The sequence below is a fragment of the Pleurodeles waltl genome, chromosome 5 (genome assembly GCF_031143425.1).
Source record: "Pleurodeles waltl isolate 20211129_DDA chromosome 5, aPleWal1.hap1.20221129, whole genome shotgun sequence".
NCBI classification, from domain to species: Eukaryota; Metazoa; Chordata; class Amphibia; order Caudata; family Salamandridae; genus Pleurodeles; species Pleurodeles waltl.
Genome location: NC_090444.1, coordinates 8,487,282 through 8,506,899, shown reverse-complemented (window position 1 = coordinate 8,506,899; position 19,618 = coordinate 8,487,282). Strand labels below are relative to the sequence as shown.

Genomic DNA, 19,618 nt, shown 5'->3' with positions numbered 1-19,618 from the left:
AGATCCCCACATCGCAGTGAGGAACCAAGACTGTCCACCGAAAATGATGCAAAGCCCCTTGCAACGTGGAGAGAAACAACGCATCGTCTGTGCTGCATCAGAAAATCCAACGCACACCATATTTCTCCATGCATCCCCTCCTCTGCAGTCTCTGTTACTTTTGACGCAAACCAGGTACGTTGTGTAATCAAGAGGTAATTGTTGATTTCTAAGATTTAAGACTCTTTTAAGGCTTGCAGAGGTGATATTTCAACTTGTGCTTATTGAATCTTTATCGTTTTGACCTTATTTTAACCAGAAGAATATCCTATTGTGTTACTGTAGGAAAGTACCATCTTGCCTGGCATGTTACCCCCATTTTTATTGTATCTATGCTTGTTTTTTGCCTGTGTCACTGGGACCCTGCTAGCCAGGACCAAAGTGCTCATAAAGTGTGCCCTGTATGTGTTCCCTGTGTGGTGCCTGACTGTATCACTGAGGCTCTGCTAATCAGTACCTCAGTGTTTATGCTCTCTCTGCTTTTAAAATTGTCACTGCAGGCTAGTGACTAATTTTACCAATTCTTATTGGCACACTGGAGCACCCTTATAATTCCCTAGTATAGGGTACCTAGGTACCCAGGGTATTGGGGTTCCGGGAGATCCCTATGGGCTGCAGCATTTCTTTTGCCACCCATAGGGAGCTCAGACAATTCTTGCACAGGACTGCCACTGCAGCCTGAGTGAAATAACGTTATTTCACAGCCATTTTACACTGCACTTAAGTAACTTATAAGTCACCTATATGTCTATCCCTCACCTAGTGAAGGTTAGGTGCAAAGTTACTTAGTGTGTGGGCACCCTGGCACTAGCCAAGGTGCCCCCACATTGTTCAGGGCAAATTCCCCGGACTTTGTGAGTGCGGGGACACCATTACACGTGTGCACTACATATAGGTCAACACCTATATGTAGCGTCACAATGGTAACTCCGAACATGGCCATGTAACATGTCTAGGATCATGGAATTGTCACCCCAATACCATTCTGGTATTGTGGGGACAATTCCATGCATCCCCGGGGCTCCAGCATAGAGCCCGGGTACTGCCATCTAACTTTCCGGGGTTTTCTCTGCAGCTACCGCTGCTGCCAACCCTCAGACAGGTTTCTGCGCCCCTGGGGCATGGGCAGCCCAGTCACAGGAAGGCAGAACAAAGGATTTCCTATGAGAGACGGTGTTACACCCTCTCCCTTTGGAAATAGGTGTGAAGGGCCTGGGAGGAGTAGCCTCTCCTGGCCTCTGGAAATGCTTTGAAGGGCACAGATGGTGCCCTCTCTGCATAAGCCAGTCTACACCGGTTCAGGGATCCCCCCAGCCGTGCTCTGGCCCGAAACTGGACAAAGGAAAGGGGAGTGACCACTCCCCTGACCAGCACCTCCCAGGGGAGGTGCCCAGAGCTCCTCCAGTGTGTCCCAGACCTCTGCCATCTTGGATGCAGAGGTGTGAGGGCACAATGGACACCTCTGAGTGGCCAGTGCCAGCAGGTGACGTCAGAGACCCTTCCTGATAGGTGCTTACCTTTCTCTGTAGCCAATCCTCCTTTGAGGGCTATTTAGGGTCTCTCCTGTGGGTATCTCACCAGATAACGAATGCAAGAGCTCACCAGAGTTCCTCTGCACTTCCCTCTTTGAATTCTGCCAAGGATCAACTGCTGACTGCTCCAGGACGCCTGTAAAACCACAACAAAGTAGCAAGAAGACGACCAGCAACATTGTAGCACCTCATCCTGCCGGCTTTCTCGTCTGTTTCCTGGTGCTGCATGCTCCGAGGGCTGTCTGCCTTCACCCTGCACTGGAAGCCAAGAATAAATCTCCAGTGGGTCGACGGAATCTTCCCCCTGCCAACGCAGGCACCAAACTTCTGCATCACCGGTCCTCTGAGTCCCCTCTCATCTTGACGAGTGTGGTCCCTGGAACACAGGAGCTGGATCCAAGTGTCCCCGACAGTCCAGTGGCCCTTCTGTCCAAATTTGGTGTAGATAAGTCCTTGCCTCCCCACGCCAGACAGTACTCCTGTGTACTGTGTGAACTGCAGCTGCGCGGGCTTCTGTGCACTTTTCCAAAACTTCCTTAGCCCAGGTCCCCAGCACTCTGTCCTGCATTGCCCAACTCGCTCAGTTGGACTCCGACTTCGTGGGACCCTCTTTGTTGTGCTGAGTCGACCGTCGTGCTCAGATCTTCTGAACGCCTGTTCAGGTGCTTCTGCGGGTGCTGCCTGCTTCTGCGTGGGCTCTCCGTGTTGCTGAGTGCCCCCTCTGTCTCCTCCTCCAAGGGGCGACCTCCTGGTCCTTCCTGGGCCCTGGCAGCACCCAAAACCTTCAACCACGACTCTTGCAGCTAGCAAGGCTTGTTTGTGGTCTTTCTGCTTGGAAACAACTTTGCATCCTCCAGCACGCCGGGGGACATCTTCTGACCAAAGGAGAAGTTCCTGGCACCTTCCGTTGTTGCAGAATCTTCGGCTTCTTCCACCCGGAGGCAGCCCTTTTGCACCTTCATCCGGGGTTTAGTGGGCTCCTGCCCCTCTGGACACTTGCATAACTCTTGGACTTGGTCCTCTTCCTTTGCAGGTCCTCAGGACCAGGAATCCGTCTTCAGTGCTTTGCTGGCAGTTGTTGTCCTTGCAGAATCCCCTATCTCGACTTTACTGTCTTTCTGGGGTAGTAGGGTAACTTTACTCCTACTTTTCAGAGTCTTGGAGTGGGGCATCTTGGACACCCTTAGTGCTTTCTTACACTCCCAGCGACCCTCTACACACTACACTAGGCCTACACTTCGTGGTTCGCATTCCACTTTTGGAGTATATGGTTTGTGTTCCCCCTCGGCCTATTTTCTCCTATTGCATTCTATTGTGTTCTACAGTGTTTGCACTACTTTTCTAACTGTTTACTTACCTGATTTTGGGTGTGTGTGTATATTTTGTGTATATTACGTACCTCCTAAGGGAGTATATCCTCTGAGATACTTTTGGCATATTGTCAATAAAATAAAGTACCTTTATTTGTGGTAACTCTGAGTATTGTGTTTCTTATGATATAGTGCTAAGTAATATAAGTGATATAGTAGGAGCTTTGCATGTCTCCTAGTTCAGCCTAAGCTGCTCTGCTATAGCTACCTCTATCAGCCTAAGCTGCTAGAACACCTCTACTCTACTAATAAGGGGTAACTGGACCTGGCACAAGGTGTAAGTACCACAAGGTACCCACTATAAGCCAGGCCAACCTCCTACATTGGTGGTGCAGAGGTGGGATAAGTACTTGTAACTGCTTTACCACTTTGTCATTGGTGCTTTTCATAAGAAAAACATATACCAAATACTTCAGAATATACACAGTAACCTAAACAGTTTAACTTTCTTTCTCTAAAACTTTCTAAAAAGTTTCTGAAAACTTTCTAAAGTTTTCAAAAGTTTTTACAAGTTTTTCTCTCTTCTTTTAAAAGTTCCAAAAACGTTTTTGTCTCTCTGTCCTAAACCTTTTTTCTATCATGTCTGCAGTAGAGCTTACTCCCACAGTTGTCCAGGCAACCTATGGGAATATAGCTTTAAATGTTTGAGGGATCTCTGCATTGAAAGAGGTTTAGCAATTGGAAAGAATCCTACCAAAGATCTTCTCCTCAGCCTTCTCCTCAAAAGTGACCAGAACCAGTCTGGCCCATCCCAGTATCAGGAGGTAGAGGGGGGTACCCAGTCAGACTCAGAGGAGTCCCCTGAGGTTGCTGGGGAGGGTTCTTCCAAGATCCCGCCAGCAAACAGGTCACCTAGTGACACTGGTAGTGGGAGGGGGTCACACAATAGTAGGACACCTTTCACTCCTAAAGGCCAGGTTACTAGTGTCCAGCCAGTTAGGGACAGGTCCAACTCTGCCAATTACCACCTTTCTTCTGTATCTCACAATTCCCAAGCCTCCCACCCTCGGGATAACTTAATGGAAAGGGAACTCAGAAAGCTGAGGTTGGAAGAGGCCAGGCTGAAACTTAAACAGCAGCAGCTGGCCTTAGACAGGGAATCTCTGGATGTGGAAAGGGAAAGGCAGAGGTTGGGGGTAGTTCCCCATGGTGGCAGCAGCAGTGTTTTTAATAATAATCCTGTTAGAGAGCAAGATTCCAGAAACCTGCATAAGATAGTCCCCCCTTACAAGGAGGGGGATGACATTAATAAGTAGTTTGCTGCACTTGAGGGGGCCTGTATGGTACAGTTGGTCCCTCAAAGGCAGTGGGCTGCTATCTTGTGGCTATCTTTCACTGGTAAGGGTAGGGATATGCTCCTTACTGTCAGAGAAAGTGATGCTAATAACTACAAAGTTTTGAAGGATGCACTCTTGGATGGATTTGGCTTAACCACTGAACAATACAGAATTAAGTTCAGAGGCACCAGAAAAGAGTCCTCTCAAGACTGGACAGACTTTGTAGTCTGTTCAGAAGGCCTTGGAGGGTAGGTTACATGTCAGTAAGGTGACTGACTTTGAAAGCCTATTTAATCTAATCCTGAGAGAGCATATCTTGAACAATTGTGTGTCTAATGTGTTGCACCAGTACTTGGTAGACTCAGATCTGACCTCTCCCCAAGAATTGGGAAAGAAGGCAGACAAATGGGTAAGGACAAGAGTGAACACAAAAGTTCATACAGGGGGTGACAAGGATGGCAAGAAGAAGGATGGTAAGTCTTCTGACAAGGGTGGGGACAAAGATAAAAAACATTCTGAGTCTTCATCAGGCCCACAAAAATCCTCTGGGGGGGGTGGGTCCAAATCCTCTTCTCACAATCAGAAAAAGCCTTGGTGTTATTTATGTAAAGTAAAAGGCCATTGGGCAAGTGATGCCACTTGTCCAAAGAAAAACACCAAACCTCCCACCACCACAACCCCAACTACAACCTCTAGTGCCCGTAGTAATAGCAGTGGTGATGGGAAATCTGCTACAAATAGCCAATCCAACGGTGTAGCTGGGCTCACTATTGGCAGTGTAGTTAGGGTTGGTCTGGTTAGGGAGGCCACAGAGGCTGTTTTAGTCTCTGATGGTGGCATTGACTTTGCCACCTTGGTTGCTTGTCCCCTTAATATGGGTAAGTACAAGCAACTACCCCTAATTATTGGTGTTGAGGTTGAGGCCTACAGGGACACAGGAGCCAGTGTAACTATGGTTATAAAGAAACTGGTTCACCCTGATCAACATCTACTTGGTCAGCAGTACCAAGTGACTGATGCTCACAATAACACACTTAGCCACCCCATGGCTGTTGTGAATCTCAACTGGGGGGGGTCACTGGTCCAAAAAAAGTTGTGGTAGCCACTGAATTACCTGTAGATTGCTTACTAGGCAACGATTTGGAGACATCAGCTTGGGCTGAAGTGGAGTTGGAGGCTCATGCAGCAATGCTGGGCATTCCTGGGCATTTTTTTGCTTTGACAAGGGCTCAGGTCAAAAAGCAAAAAGGACAGGGAAACTTGGATCCTGGAACAATGGACCAAGTGCTCCCAAAAGCTAGGGGTAGGAAGAGTAAATCCTTGCCCACTATCCCTCCCTCACCAGAAGATTCCCCTTTTGAGGAATAGGAATCCTCTTCCTGTGCAGAACCTAAACCAGAGGAGCTGGCAGCAGACACTGCTGAGCTTTTGGGTGCAAGGGGGCCTGCTAGGGAAGAGCTGAGTGTGGCACAGCAGACCTGTCCCACACTAAAGGGTTTGAGACAGCAAGCTGTCAAGCAGCAGAATGGGGATGTCAGTGATAGCCATAAGGTATATTGGGAAGACACCCTCCTGTATACTGAGTCAAGGGACCCTAAACCTGGAGCTGCCAGGAGATTGGTCATCCCTCTGCAATACAGAGAGTTTCTTCTTACCTTGGCAGATGACATTCCCTTGGCTGGGCATTTGGGCCAAAGTAAAACTTGGGGCATGCGTGTTCCCCTGTTTCACTGGTCTCATATGTCAGAGGACACTAAAGACGTTTTGTCGCTCTTGTGTGACCTTCCAAGCCAGTGGCAAAACTGGTGGCACTCCAAAGGCCCCTTAATTCCACTTCCTGTGGTTGGGGTGCCCTTTGAAAGGGTAGGGGCTGACAGAGTTGCCCCCCCCTTGACCCTCCAACAGCTTCAGGCAATAGGTTTATCCTTGTGGTAGTGAACCATGCCACTAGGTACCCTGAAGCCATCCCCTTAAGGACCACTACAGCTCCTGCAGTGGCAGAGGTCCTCCTGGGAATCTTTTCCAGTGTGGGTTTCCCTAAGGAAGTGGTGGAAGACAGAGGTAGTAACTTCATGTCTGCATACCTCAAGGCAGTGTGGAAGGAGTGTGGTGTTGTAGGAAAGTACCATCTTGCCTGGCATGTTACCCACATATTTCACTGTATATATGTTGTTTTAGTCTATGTGTCACTGGGACCCTGCCAGGCAGGGCCCCAGTGCTCATAAGTATATGCCCTGTATGTGTTCCCTGTGTGATGCCTAACTGTTCCCTGTGTGATGCCTAACTGTTTCACTGAGGCTCTGCTAACCAGAACCTCAGTGGTTATGCTCTCTCTGCTTTCCAAATTTGTCACTAACAGGCTAGTGACAAAATTTACCAATTCACATTGGCATACTGGTACACCCATATAATTCCCTAGTATATGGTACTGAGGTACCCAGGGTATTGGGGTTCCAGGAGATCCCTATGGGCTGCAGCATTTCTTTTGCCACCCATAGGGAGCTCTGACAATTCTTACACAGGCCTGCCACTGCAGCCTGCGTGAAATAACGTCCACGTTATTTCACAGCCATTTACCACTACACTTAAGTAACTTATAAGTCACCTATATGTCTAACCTTCAACTGGTGAAGGTTGGGTGCAAAGTTACTTAGTGTGTGGGCACCCTGACACTAGCCAAGGTGCCCCCACATTGTTCAGGGCAAATTCCCCGGACTTTGTGAGTGCGGGGACACAATTACACACGTGCACTACACATAGGTCACTACCTATGTGTAGCGTCAAAATGGTAACTCCGAATATGGCCATGTAACATGTCTAAGATCATGGAATTGTCCCCCCAATACCATTCTGGCATTGGGGGGACAATTCCATGATCCCCCGGGTCTCTAGCACAGTACCCGGGTACTGCCAAACTGCCTTTCCGGGGTCTCCACTGCAGCTGCTGCCAACCCCTCACACAGGTTTCTGCCCTCCTGTGGTCCAGGCAGGCCTGGCCCAGGAAGACAGAACAAAGGATTTCCTCTGAGAGAGGGTTTTACACCCTCTCCCTTTGGAAATGGGTGTGAAGGCTGGGGAGGAGTAGCCTCCCCCAGCCTCTGGAAATGCTTTGATAGGCACAGATGGTGCCCATCTCTGCATAAGCCAGTCTACACGGGTTTAGGGATCCCCCAGCCCTGCTCTGGCGCGAAACTGGACAAAGGAAAGGGGAGTGACCACTCCCCTGACCTGCACCTCCCAGGGGAAGTGCCCAGAACTCCTCCAATGTGTCCCAGACCTCTGCCATCTTGGAAACAGAGGTGTTGGGGGGCACACTGGACTGCTCTGAGTGGCCAGTGCCAGCAGGTGACGTCAGAGGCTCCTTCTGATAGGCTCTTACCTCTCTTGGTAGCCAATCCTCCTAACCTGGTAGCCAAACCTCCTTTTCTGGCTATTTAGGGTCTCTGCTTTGGGGAATTCTTCAGATAACGAATGCAAGAGCTCACCAGAGTTCCTATGCATCTCCCTCTTCACCTTCTACCAATGGATCGACCACTGACTGCTCAGGACGCCTGCAAAATTGCAACAAAGTAGCAAGACACCTACTAGCAACCTTGTATCGCCTTATCCTGCCAGCTTTCTCAACTGTTTCCAGGTGGTGCATACTCTGGGGGTAGCCTGCCTTCACCCTGCACCAGAAGCTCCGAACAAATCTCCCTTGGGTCGATGGAATCTTCCCCCTTCTAACGCAGGTACCAAAAGACTGCAACACTGGTCCTCTGGGTCCCCTCTCATCCTGACGAGTGTGGTCCCTGGAACTCAGCAACTCTGTCCAAGTGACTCCCACAGTCCAATGACTCGTCAGTCCAAGTTTGGTGGAGGTAAGTCCTTGCCTCCCCATGCTAGACTGCATTGCTGGGTACTGCGTGTTTTGCAGCTGCTCCGGCTCCTGTGCACTCTTCCAGGATTTCCTTTGTGCACAGCCAAGCCGGGGTCCCCGACACTCCTTCCTGCAGTGCACTACCTTCTGAGTTGTCCCCGGCGTCGTGGGACTCCCTTTTGTGACTTCGCGTGGACTCCGGTTCACTTTCCTTCCAAGTGCCTGTTCAGGTACTTTTGCATGTGCTGCCTGCTTCTGTGAGGGCTCCCTGAGTTGATGGGCGCCCCCTCTGTCTCCTCCTCCAAGTGGCGATATCCTGGTCCCTCCTGGGCCCCAGCAGCACCCAAAAACCTCTACTGCGACCCTTGCGGCTAGCAAGGCTTGTTTGCAATCTTTCTGCGTGGGACCACCTCTGCAAGCTTCATTGTGACGTGGGACATCCGTCTTCCAAAGGAGAAGTCCCTAGCTCTCTTCTTTCTTGCAGAACTCCAAGCTTCTTCCATCCAGTGGCAGCTTCCTTGCACCCTCAGCTGGCATTTCCTGGGCTCCTGCCCACTCTCGACACTGTCGCGACTTTTGGACTTGGTCCCCTTGTCTTACAGGTACTCAGGTCCAGAAATCCACTGTTGTTGCATTGCTGGTGTTTGTTCTTCCTGCAGAATCCCCCTATCACAACTTCTGTGCTCTCTGGGGGTAGTAGGTGCACTTTACACCTACCTTTCAGGGTCTTGGCGTGGGCTATTTTTCTAACCCTCACTGTTTTCTTACAGTCCCAGCGACCCTCTACAAGCTCACATAGGTTTGGGGTCCATTCGTGGTTCGCATTCCACTTTTGGAGTATATAGTTTGTATTGCCCCTATACCTATGTGCTCCTATTGCAATCTATTGTAATTCTACCTTGTTTGCATTACTTTTCTTGCTATTACTTACCTAATTTTGGTTTGTGTACATATATCTTGTGTATATTACTTATCTTCATACTGAGGGTACTCACTGAGATACTTTTGGCATATTGTCCTAAAAATAAAGTACCTTTATTTTAAGTAACTCTGTGTATTGTTTTTTCTTATGATATTGTGCATATGACACCAGTGGTATAGTAGGATTTTTACATGTCTCATAGTTCAGCCTAAGCTGCTTTGCCATAGCTACCTTCTATCAGCCTAAGCTGCTAGAAACACCTCTTCTACACTAATAAGGGATAACTGGACCTGGCACAAGGTGTAAGTACCTCTGGTACCCACTACAAGCCCCGCCAGCCTCCTACAGGTGTAACATACAAGTTCACTACTCCTTATCACCCACAAACAAATGGTCTGGTTGAGAGGTTTAATAAAACTCTCAAAGGTATGATAATGGGACTCCCTGAAAAACTCAGAAGGAGATGGGATGTCCTGTTACCTTGCCTCCTTTTTGCTTACAGGGAGGTACCCCAAAAAGGAGTGGGCTTTAGCCCCTTTGAACTCCTCTTTGGGCACCCTGTGAGAGGTCCCCTTGCACTCGTTAAGCAGGGTTGGGAACAACCTTTAAAAGCTCCTAAACAGGACATTGTGGACTATGTACTTGGCCTAAGATCAAGAATGGCCGAGTACATGAAAAAGGCCAGTAAAAACCTTCAGGCCAGCCAGGAGCTGCAAAAGCAATGGCATGACCAGAAGGCTGTCCTGACTCAGTACCACCCAGGACAGATGGTGTGGGTATTGGAGCCTGTGGCCCCAAGAGCACTCCAGGACAAATGGAGTGGACCCCATCTAATTGTTGAAAAAAAGGGTGAGGTTACCTACTTGGTAGACCTGGGGACTGCCAGGAGTCCCCTTAGGGTGCTCCATGTCAACCGCCTGAAACCCTACTATGACAGGGCTGATCTCACCCTGCTCATTGCAACCAATGAGGGACAAGAAGAAGAGAGTGACCCTCTCCCTGGTCTCTTCAAAAACCACTGAAGCTGATGGCTTAGTGGAGGGAATAGTGCTGGCAGATTGTCTTACTGCAGAGCAGAAAGATAACTGTGTAAATCTTTTAAGTCAGTTTTCTGAACTCTTCTCACTGATACCAGGTACCACTACTTGGTGTGAGCATACAATCAACACTGGAGACAGTTTACCTGTCAAAAGTAAGATTTATAGGCAGCAAGACAATGTCAGGGACTGCATTAAACAAGAGGTTCAGAAAATGTTAGACTTAGGAGTGATTGAGCCTTCAGAAGGCCCATGGGCTAGCCCAGTGGTGCTTGTTCCAAAACCTCACAGTAAGGATGGAAAAAGAGAGATGAGGTGTTGTGTTGACTATAGAGGGCTCAACCAAGTAACTAAGACAGATGCTCACCCTGTACCCAGGGCAGATGAGCTGAAAGATACACTGGCTTCTGCCATGTATCTGAGCACTTTTGATTTAACTGCAGAGTATTGGCAGATTAAGTTATCAAAAGATGCAAAACCTAAAACTGCATTCTCAACCACTGGAGGGCACTATCAGTTCACTGTGATGCCCTTTGGTCTGAAGAATGCACCTGCCACTTTTCAAAGGTTGGTGAACACAGTCCTGCAACGGTTGGAAGCTTTTAGTGCTGCATATCTGGATGATATAGCTGTCTTTAGCTCCACCTGGGATGATCACCTGGTCCACCTGTGGAAAGTTTTGGAGTCCCTGCAAAAGGCAGGCCTCACTATCAAGGCCTCAAAGTGCCAGATAGGGCAGGGGAAAGTGGTTTATCTGGGTCACCTGGTAGTGGGGAACAGATTGCACCACTGCAGGGGAAGATTCAGACCATTATGGAATGGGCTCCCCTACAACTCAAACCCAGGTGAGAGCCTTTTTAGGCCTCGCAGGGTACTATAGGAGGTTTATTAAGAATTATGGCTCCATTGCAGCTCCTCTTAATGACCTCACTAGTAAAAAGATGCCTAAAAAGGTATTGTGGACAGCTAGCTGTCAAAAAAGCTTTCGATGAGCTCAAACAGCCCATGTGCTCTGCACCTGTCCTAAAAAGCCCTTGCTACTCCAAAATGTTCATAGTCCAGACTGATGCTTCTGAATTGGGGGTTGGGGCAGTGCTATCACAGCTTAATACTGAGGGCCAGGATCAACCTGTTGCTTTCATTAGCAGGACGTTGGCCCCTAGAGAAAAGCATTGGTCTGCCATAGAGAGGGAGGCCTTTGCTGTGGTCTGGGCACTGAAAAAGTTGAGACCATACCTGTTTGGTACTCACTTTATTGTTCAGACAGACCACAAACCTCTACTTTAGCTAAAACAAATGAAAGGTGAAAACCCTAAATTGTTGAGGTGGTCCATACCCCTACAGGGAACGGACTATACAGTGGAACATAGACCTGGGAGTACCCACTCCAATGCAGATGGACTATCCAGATATTTCCACTTAGTAAATGAAGATTATCTGGGCAAGGTTAGCCTTGTCCCTCGTTTTGGGGGGGAGGGGTAGGAAAGTACCATCTTGCCTGGCATGTTACCCCCATTTTTACTATATGTATGTTTGTTTTTTGCTTGTGTTACTGGGATCCTGCTAGCCAGGTCCCCAGTGCTCATAAAGTGTGTCCTGTATGTGTTCCCTGTGTGTATCACTGAGGCTCTGCTAATCAGAACCTCAGTGTTAATGCTCTCTCTGCTTTTAAAATTGTCACTGCAGGCTAGTGACTAATTTTACCAATTCTTATTGGCACACTGGAACATCCTTATAATTCCTAGCATATGGTACCTAGGTACCCAGGGTATTGGGGCTCCAGGAGATCCCTATGGGAGGAGATCCCTATGGGCTGCAGCATTTCTTTTGCCACCCATAGGGAGCTCAGACAATTCTTACACAGGACTGCCACTGCAGCCTGAGTGAAATAATGTCCATGTTATTTCACAGCCATTTTACACTGCACTTAAGTAACTTATAAGTCACCTATATGTCTAACCCTCACCTAGTGAAGGTTAGGTGCAAAGTTACTTAGGGCCAGATGTAGCAAAAAAGCAAATTGCGACTTGCAATTTGCGAGTCCGTGTGAGTCGCAAATTGCAAGTCGCAATTTGCTATGCAGAAAGGTGTCTCAGACACCTTCTGCAACTCGCAATGGGGTCGCAAAGACCCACCTCATTAATATTAATGAGGTGGGTCGCAGTTTGCGACCCCATTGCGAGTATGGGCACTCACGGGGATGGTGGCCTGCTGGAGACAGCAGACCACCATGTCCGTAACTGCTTTTTAATAAAGCAGTTTTTTTTTTCTATCAGCAGCCCGTTTTCCTTAAAGTAAAACGAGCTGCACTTATAAAAAAAAACGAAACCTTTTGTTCCGGTATTTTTCAGAGCAGGCAGTGGTCCATAGGACCACTACCTGCTCTGAAAAATTATTTTTGTTTCCATTCACAAAGGGGAAGGGGTCCCATTGGGACCCCTTCCCGTTTCCGACTGGGTTACCATCCACTTCAAGTGGATGGTAACTGCGATTTCATTTGCGACCGCTTTTGCGGTCACAAATGAAATTGCATAGCATTGCGAGTCGCAAATAGGAAGGGAATACCCCTTCCTATTTGCGGTTCGGAAATACATTTTGCGAGTCGGATCCGACTTGCAAAATACATTTCTGCATACCGGAGAGGCTTTTGCGCCTCGCAAACGGCGTTTTTCGCCGTTTGCGAGTCGCAAAACCCTTTTTACATCTGGCCCCATGTGTGTGGGCACCCTGGCACTAGCCAAAGTGCCCCCACATTTTTCAGGGCAAATTCCCCGGACTTTGTGAGTGCGGGGTCACCATTACACACGTGCACTACATATAGGTCAACACCTATATGTAGCGTCACAATGGTAACTCCGAACATGGCCATGTAACATGTCTAGGATCATGGAATTGTCACCCCAATACCACTCTGGTATTGGGGTGACAATTCTATGCATCCCCGGGGCTCCAGCATAGAGCCCGGGTACTGCCAAACTAACTTTCTGGGGTTTTCTCTGCAGCTACCGCTGCTGCCAACCCTCAGGCAGATTTCTGCACCCTGGGGCCTGGGCAGCCCAGTCCCAGGAAGGCAGAACAAAGGATTTCCTCTGAGAGAGGGTGTTACACCCTCTCCCTTTGGAAATAGGTGTGAAGGGCCTGAGAGGAGTAGCCTCTTCTGGCCTCTGGAAATGCTTTGAAGGGCACAGATGGTGCCCTCCTTGCATAAGCCAGTCTACACCGGTTCAGGGATCCCCCCAGCCGTGCTCTGGCAAGAAACTGGACAAAGGAAAGGGGAGTGACCACTCCCCTGACCAGCATCTCCCAGGGGAGGTGCCCAGAGCTCCTCCAGTGTGTCCCAGACCTCTGCCATCTTGGATGCAGAGGTGTGAGGGCACAATGGACACCTCTGAGTGGCCAGTGCCAGCAGATGATGTCAGAGACCCCTACTGATAGGTGCTTACCTTTCTCTGTAGCCAATCCACCTCTGAGGGCTATTTAGGGTCTCTCCTGTGGGTATCTCACCAGATAACGAATGCAAGAGCTCACCAGAGTTCCTCCGCACTTCACTCTTCGACTTCTGCCAAGGATCGACCGCTGACTGCTCCGGGATGCCTGCAAAACCGCAACAAAGTCGCAAGAAGACTACCAGCAACATTGTAGCGCCTCATCCTGCCGGCTTTTTCGACTGTTTCCTGGTGGTGCATGCTCTGAGGGCTGTCTGCCATCACCCTGAACTGGAAGCCAAGAAGAAATCTCCCGCGGGTCGACAGGATTCTTCCCCCTGCCAATGTAGGCACCAAACTTCTGCATCACCGGTCCTCTGGGTCCCCTCTCGTCTTGACGAGCATGGTCCCTGGAACACAGGAGCTGGATCCAAGTGTCCCCGACAGTCCAGTGGCCCTTTTGTCCAAAGTTGGTGGAGGTATGTCCTTGCCTCCCGACGCCAGATAGTAATCCTGTGTACTGTGTGAACTGCAGCTGCTCAGGCTTCTGTGCACTTTTGCAAAACTTCCTTCGTGCACAACCTAGCCCAGGTCCCCAGCACTCTGTCCTGTATTGCCCAACTCGCTGAGTTGGACTCCGACTTCGTGGGACCCTCTTTTGTTGTGCTGAGTCGACCGTCATGCTCAGATCCTCCGTTCACCTGTTCAGGTGCTTCTGCGGGTGCTGCCTGCTTCTGCGTGGGCTCTCTATGTTGCCGAACGCCCCCTCTGTCTCATCCATCATGGGGCGACCCTCTGGTCCTTCCTGGGCCCTGGCAGCACCCAAAACCTTCAACCGCGACTCTTGCAGCTAGCAAGGCTTGTTTGCGGTCTTTCTGCATGGAAACAGCTCTGCATCCTCCAGCACGCCGTTGGACATCTTCTGACCAAAGAAGAAGTTCCTGGCACCTTCAGTTGTTGCAGAATCTTCGGCTTCTTCTACCCGGAGGCAGCCCTTTTGCACCTTCATCCGGGGTTTAGTGGGCTCCTGCCCCCCTGGACACTTGCTGGACTCTTGGACTTGGTCCTATTCATTTACAGGTCCTTAGGTCCAGGAATCCGTCTTCAGTGTTTTGCAGTCAGTTGTTGTCCTTGCAGAATCCCCTATATCAGCTTTACTGTCTTTCTGGGGTAGTAGGGTAACTTTACTCCTACTTTTCAGAGTCTTGGAGTGGGGCATCTTGGACACCCTTAGTGCTTTCTTACACTCCCAGCGATCCTCTACACACCACACTAGGCCTACACTTCGTGGTTCGCATTCCACTTTTGGAGTATATGGTTTGTGTTCCCCCTCGGCCTATTGTCTCCTATTGCATCCTATTGTATTCTACAGTGTTTACACTACTTTTCTAACTGTTACTTACCTGATTTGGTTTGCGTGTGTATATTTTGTGTATATTACATGCCTCCTAAGGGAGTATATCCTCTGAGATACTTTTGCCATATTGTTACTAAAATAAAGTACCTTTATTTTTGGTAACTCTGAGTATTGTGTTTTCTTATGATATAGTGCTAAGTGATATAAGTGGTATAGAAGGAGCTTTGCATGTCTCCTAGTTCAGCCTAAGCTGCTCTGCTATAGCTACCTCTATCAACCTAAGCTGCTAGAACACCTCTAATCTGCTAATAAGGGATAACTGGACCTGGCACAAGGTGTAAGTACCACTAGGTACCTACTATAAGCCGGGCCAGCCTCCTACAGTTACTGTATGATTTATTGCACAAATACTTTACACAGTGCCTTCTAAGTTCAGTCTGACGGCTCAGTGCCAAGCTACCAGAGGGTGGGCACAGGATAATTTAGATTGTGTGTCACTTGCCCTGACTAGGATTGTTGTCCCTATTTGGACAAGGGTGTATACCTCTGCCAACTAGAGACCCCGTTTCTAACAGTTTTATTAATACCTGTTGAGACTGAGGCCTGTTAGTGAATGGAGACCCTGACACTAATTACTACTCATGGGTACTGCAGTGCATGACTGGTTGGTGCTAGTGATACTCATTGCTACCTGTGATCACTGATTCCCATTAATACCTGTTAACATTCAGCCCTGTTATTGCATGGGGACACTCGTGCCCATCACTGCCTGGGGCCAATGAAAGTCACTACTGGTTAGAGCAGCTTCTGTTTAGTCCATTACTCGCTGGGGCCATTGAGCTCAGTACTGGTTAGAGCAGCTTCTGTTCATTACTACTCGTGAGTACCGCAGTCCATTACTGGCTGACGCTATTGATACTCATTGCTACCTGTGATCAGTGATTCTCATTAATACCTGTTAGCAGTCAGCCCTGTTGCTGCTTGGGGACACTCTCACCCATTAGTGTCTGGGGCCATCGAAGGTCACTGTCGCCTATGTTCATTTGAAGTGCTCTGCTGCCTAAAGACATTCATGAATGCTCTTCCTAGGTCCAGTGGCAATTATTTTTCCTGGGGCCAGTGTCTGCACAGATCCATAGATATATATTTGACATGGTGATTGTTGATATTGTGTGTATATCCTACTGGATTAGCCAATGCTTATTTATTTATCAGTTTGGCGGCTCTCGGGTCTCTTTCACAGACTCAGTGGATACCAGTGGCCACATATAGTCTACATACTTCAGCAGGGAGTCTGAGCACCAGACTTCCCTTCACAATCCGATGTGAGACCAAGAGCTTTCGGCCTCTACAGACTCAGGGGTGTATTTTATAACATGGGGGTGTTCCTGGAAGGTTCAGAGTAAGTCACATCCACATCGATGCTCAAAAGAAACAATTCACAAACTGCGTCTCCTACAAAGTCTGCTGGGAGGAGGCATCCGGCCTCTGTGGGGGGCTTGCGGGTGGCACTGGGGCACCCTAGTCACCCCTGCAAACTATGAACCTGTTTATTGAAGGAGCCTTTTGAGGTCGGGACACAGCAGTAAAAGGACATTCATTGTAGGGTAGAGTGGTTCCTGGGGTGGGATTAGTCTGGCGTTTACTTTAAGGTACATATCTGAGTGTTATGTTGGCATTTGCACTTCATACATGTAACATTGCAATAGCATGCCATGCTTTGGGAGTGTGGGGCTGAGATAGCAATGGTTGGGGTTCAGATAAACTGGGTCTCACCCACCCTGTGCACGATATCAGTAGGTGGATGTGGTAACCACTGAGCTGTGAGTGAGATCTGCTGTTACTCCATAGGGGAACTTGGGGGCTGTGCCAAGTACATATCTTTTAGTGGGTTCCAGGGTGCTGCGGGCTGCAAGAGTACTCGGTTGGTGAGGGTGGGGCACAGTGCTTAATTTGTGCTTGTTGTTTCCGGTGCTGAGCACCGGCTCTTATTTGTGAGGGCGGGACTTATTCTTCTGCCTCAAGCATTTGCTGCGAGCAAAAGACACACATGGGAAAGACGGAGGAAGGGAAAAAACGAAAAAGCGGCACAAAGGCAGAAAGCAGTAAGATGCAAGAGTGAGCAGAAGGGGCAGGGAGTGGCTTTAGATGGATTAAAGAGGCCCGAGAGGGCGTCCGGATTACGCTGCCTCAGTATTCCGTGTTCCCACATTTAATTGCAGCAGCCGCGTGATTAAGAGGAGGGATTCGGGCACCGGCATGTTTTTATTGACAAATTAAGCACTGGTGGGACAGGGCAGGAAGTTAAGACATTTGTACAGGATGCTGACAGCCCCTTCCGGTCTTGTGAGCAGCTGCAGCACAGATCACGAGGGATGGGGGCAGCACACAAGCCCCGGATGGACACAGACCGTGAATTATCACCCAGAAGTGCCGTGTGAAGGGAGCGCGCCGTGTGATCTGCAGCAGGTGAGTTGCTGCCGTGTGATCTGCTGCAGATGAGTGAGTTGTGGCCGCGTGACCTGCTGCAGGTGAGTTGCCGCCGTGTGATCTGCAGCAGGTGAGTTGCTGCCGTGTGATCTGCTGCAGATGAGTGAGTTGTGGCCGCGTGACCTGCAGCAGGTGAGTTGCTGCCGTGTGATCTGCTCCATGTGTGAACTGAGTTGTCACCGTGTGATCTGCTGCAGGTGTATTGTCGCCGTGCGATCTTCTGCGGATGAGTTGTCGCCGTGTGATCTGCTGCAGGCGAGTTTCTGGGTGGCAGGGTTATTGATTGAGGGGTTTTCTTTCCTCCTCCTGTTTGGATGTAATTGTGGTGTAAGGGCCTGAGCTGCCGACATTGGAGCAGGAAATGAGACTCGAGTCTCGGCGTCTGCTCCACTTTATGTGATTTTGGGCAAATCACTTATTCTACCGACAATGAATGCATCTTTGTGTACATACAACTACTGCTCGTGTAAGCGCTCCGATGCCTCCAGTATACCTGCGCTAGATAAAACTACAAAACAAATTAGAAATAGTAAAAAAAATTGTTGTCCACTATTGATATAAATGCTCTTGTTGTGCTCCTGCCCCGTTCTCTTTCTCCCCCCCCGCTCTCTCCTCCCCCACTCCCCCCCTCTCTCCTCTCCCACTCCCCCCCCCTCTCTCCTCCCCCACTTCCCCCCCCTCTCTCCTCCCCCACTTCCCCCCCCTCTCTCCTCCCCCACTTCCCCCGCTCTCTCCTCCACCTTCCTCTCTTCCCCCTCCTCCTCTATGTCTCTCCTCTGCCCCCACGTCCACCCCACCTTACTCTCTCCCACACACTTCCTCTTTCTCTCTCTCCCTCCTCCCCACCTCTCTTCCTCCCTCCTCCCCCTTTGTATGTTCCATCTTTATCTTTCATCTCTACATACACTTCGGTCCCTGGTGTTATCAGGTACAATAACTATTGCACCTAAAAGGGGTCACTCGTGATCAGACCCTCAGCCTTTGACACCAGCAGGGCTATCTCCGCCTCTCATCCTTGTGAGGTGGATATTAGTAGTTGCCACGGTGAGATATTGGGTGTGATGTCATCTTACAGTGGATTTGATGGAATGTGATGTTTGTTTAACACACATTTACCACTGATGTGTTGTGTTCGTGCTCCGGTGTTAGCTTGTCTGTGGTTGTGGGTTCACCCACGTCACGGGTATTGTGGGTGGGGTCACTGCATGTGCTCTCGTCCCAGGGGGCTAAACAAGACCTGAACTTCAGGGGGGTGGGCCAGTGCAAGGGCCACTATGCACAAACTCCAGACACCACTCTCTGGTTTACGGGGCTTTCTTTAATAACCCCCCCGAGCAGGATAGGTTTATCAGAGGGGCGTGTTAAGGATGTGTCAATAAATGGTGCACACACTCAAGAAGGAAATCGAAGGCTAATTTCTAATAACAACACACATTTTTATATTATTTTAGACACCAAGATCATTAAAATCAGGTAAGTACTTTCGGAGTTAGCAATTATAGAAGAAAACGTTAAAATGCACACTTGTCAGTTCTTGAGGCATGCACCTCGAACGCGGAAATGGTTTCTTATGGAAGCAAAAACGTTGACTGCATTGGGGTACTTGTAGACAGAGTTCGGGGTGCCCTTTGGGATTTACGGTGCTGGGGGGCCAAGGTCCAAAGCCCCAGCAGCAGTTTGGGTTCACTGCCCGGGGGTGTCTGGGTGCAGAGGTGCTGGTCGGGTGATAGCCTCGAACGCTACAGGGGGTACCTGTGAAAACAGGACTTGGGGGGCTCAGCTCGTGAAGGCCTTGGGGCAGCAGGGCACAGTCGGTTGGGGTGCACCTTGGCTGTGGGTCTGGGGTGCAGGGGCGTTTGTCCGGCCGCCCCTCTGCGTCCGAGGCTCTCACGTTTCTTGAGGGAACGAACAGAAGCCTGCGGGATCCCTCTCGGTGTCGTCTCTGTTCCGAAGCCCCGCGTCCTGCAGGTCGGGTTTAGTGCTGGTGTCCGGACTGGACACTCAACAAGCCTTGGTTGCTGCAAGTGCTTTGTGTAGGAGGCTGGCCTGGCTTGTACTGGGTACCAGAGGTACTTATACCTTGTGCCAGGTCCAGTTATCCCTTATTAGTGTAGAAGAGGTGTTTCTAGCAGCTTAGGCTGATAGAAGGTAGCTATAGCAGAGCAGCTTAGGCTGAACTAGGAGACATGCAAAGCTCCTACTATACCACTGGTGTCATATCCACAATATCATAAGAAAACACAATACACAGATATACTAAAAATAAAGGTACTTTATTTTTATGACAATATGCCAAAAGTATCTCAGTGA

General features: G+C 49.3%; 1 protein-coding gene across 1 annotated transcript in view; it reads left to right on the top strand.

Annotated features, from left to right (window-relative positions):
* The first annotated feature begins 17,156 nt into the window (after nt 1-17,156).
* LOC138295241 (zinc finger protein 268-like) overlaps nt 17,157-19,618 on the top strand; it is a 64,182-nt gene continuing 61,720 nt past the window's right edge. Inside the window, exon 1 of the mRNA XM_069233437.1 lies at nt 17,157-17,287. The gene's annotated coding sequence lies outside the window, so the exon portion shown is untranslated. The remainder of the gene's footprint in view (nt 17,288-19,618) is intronic.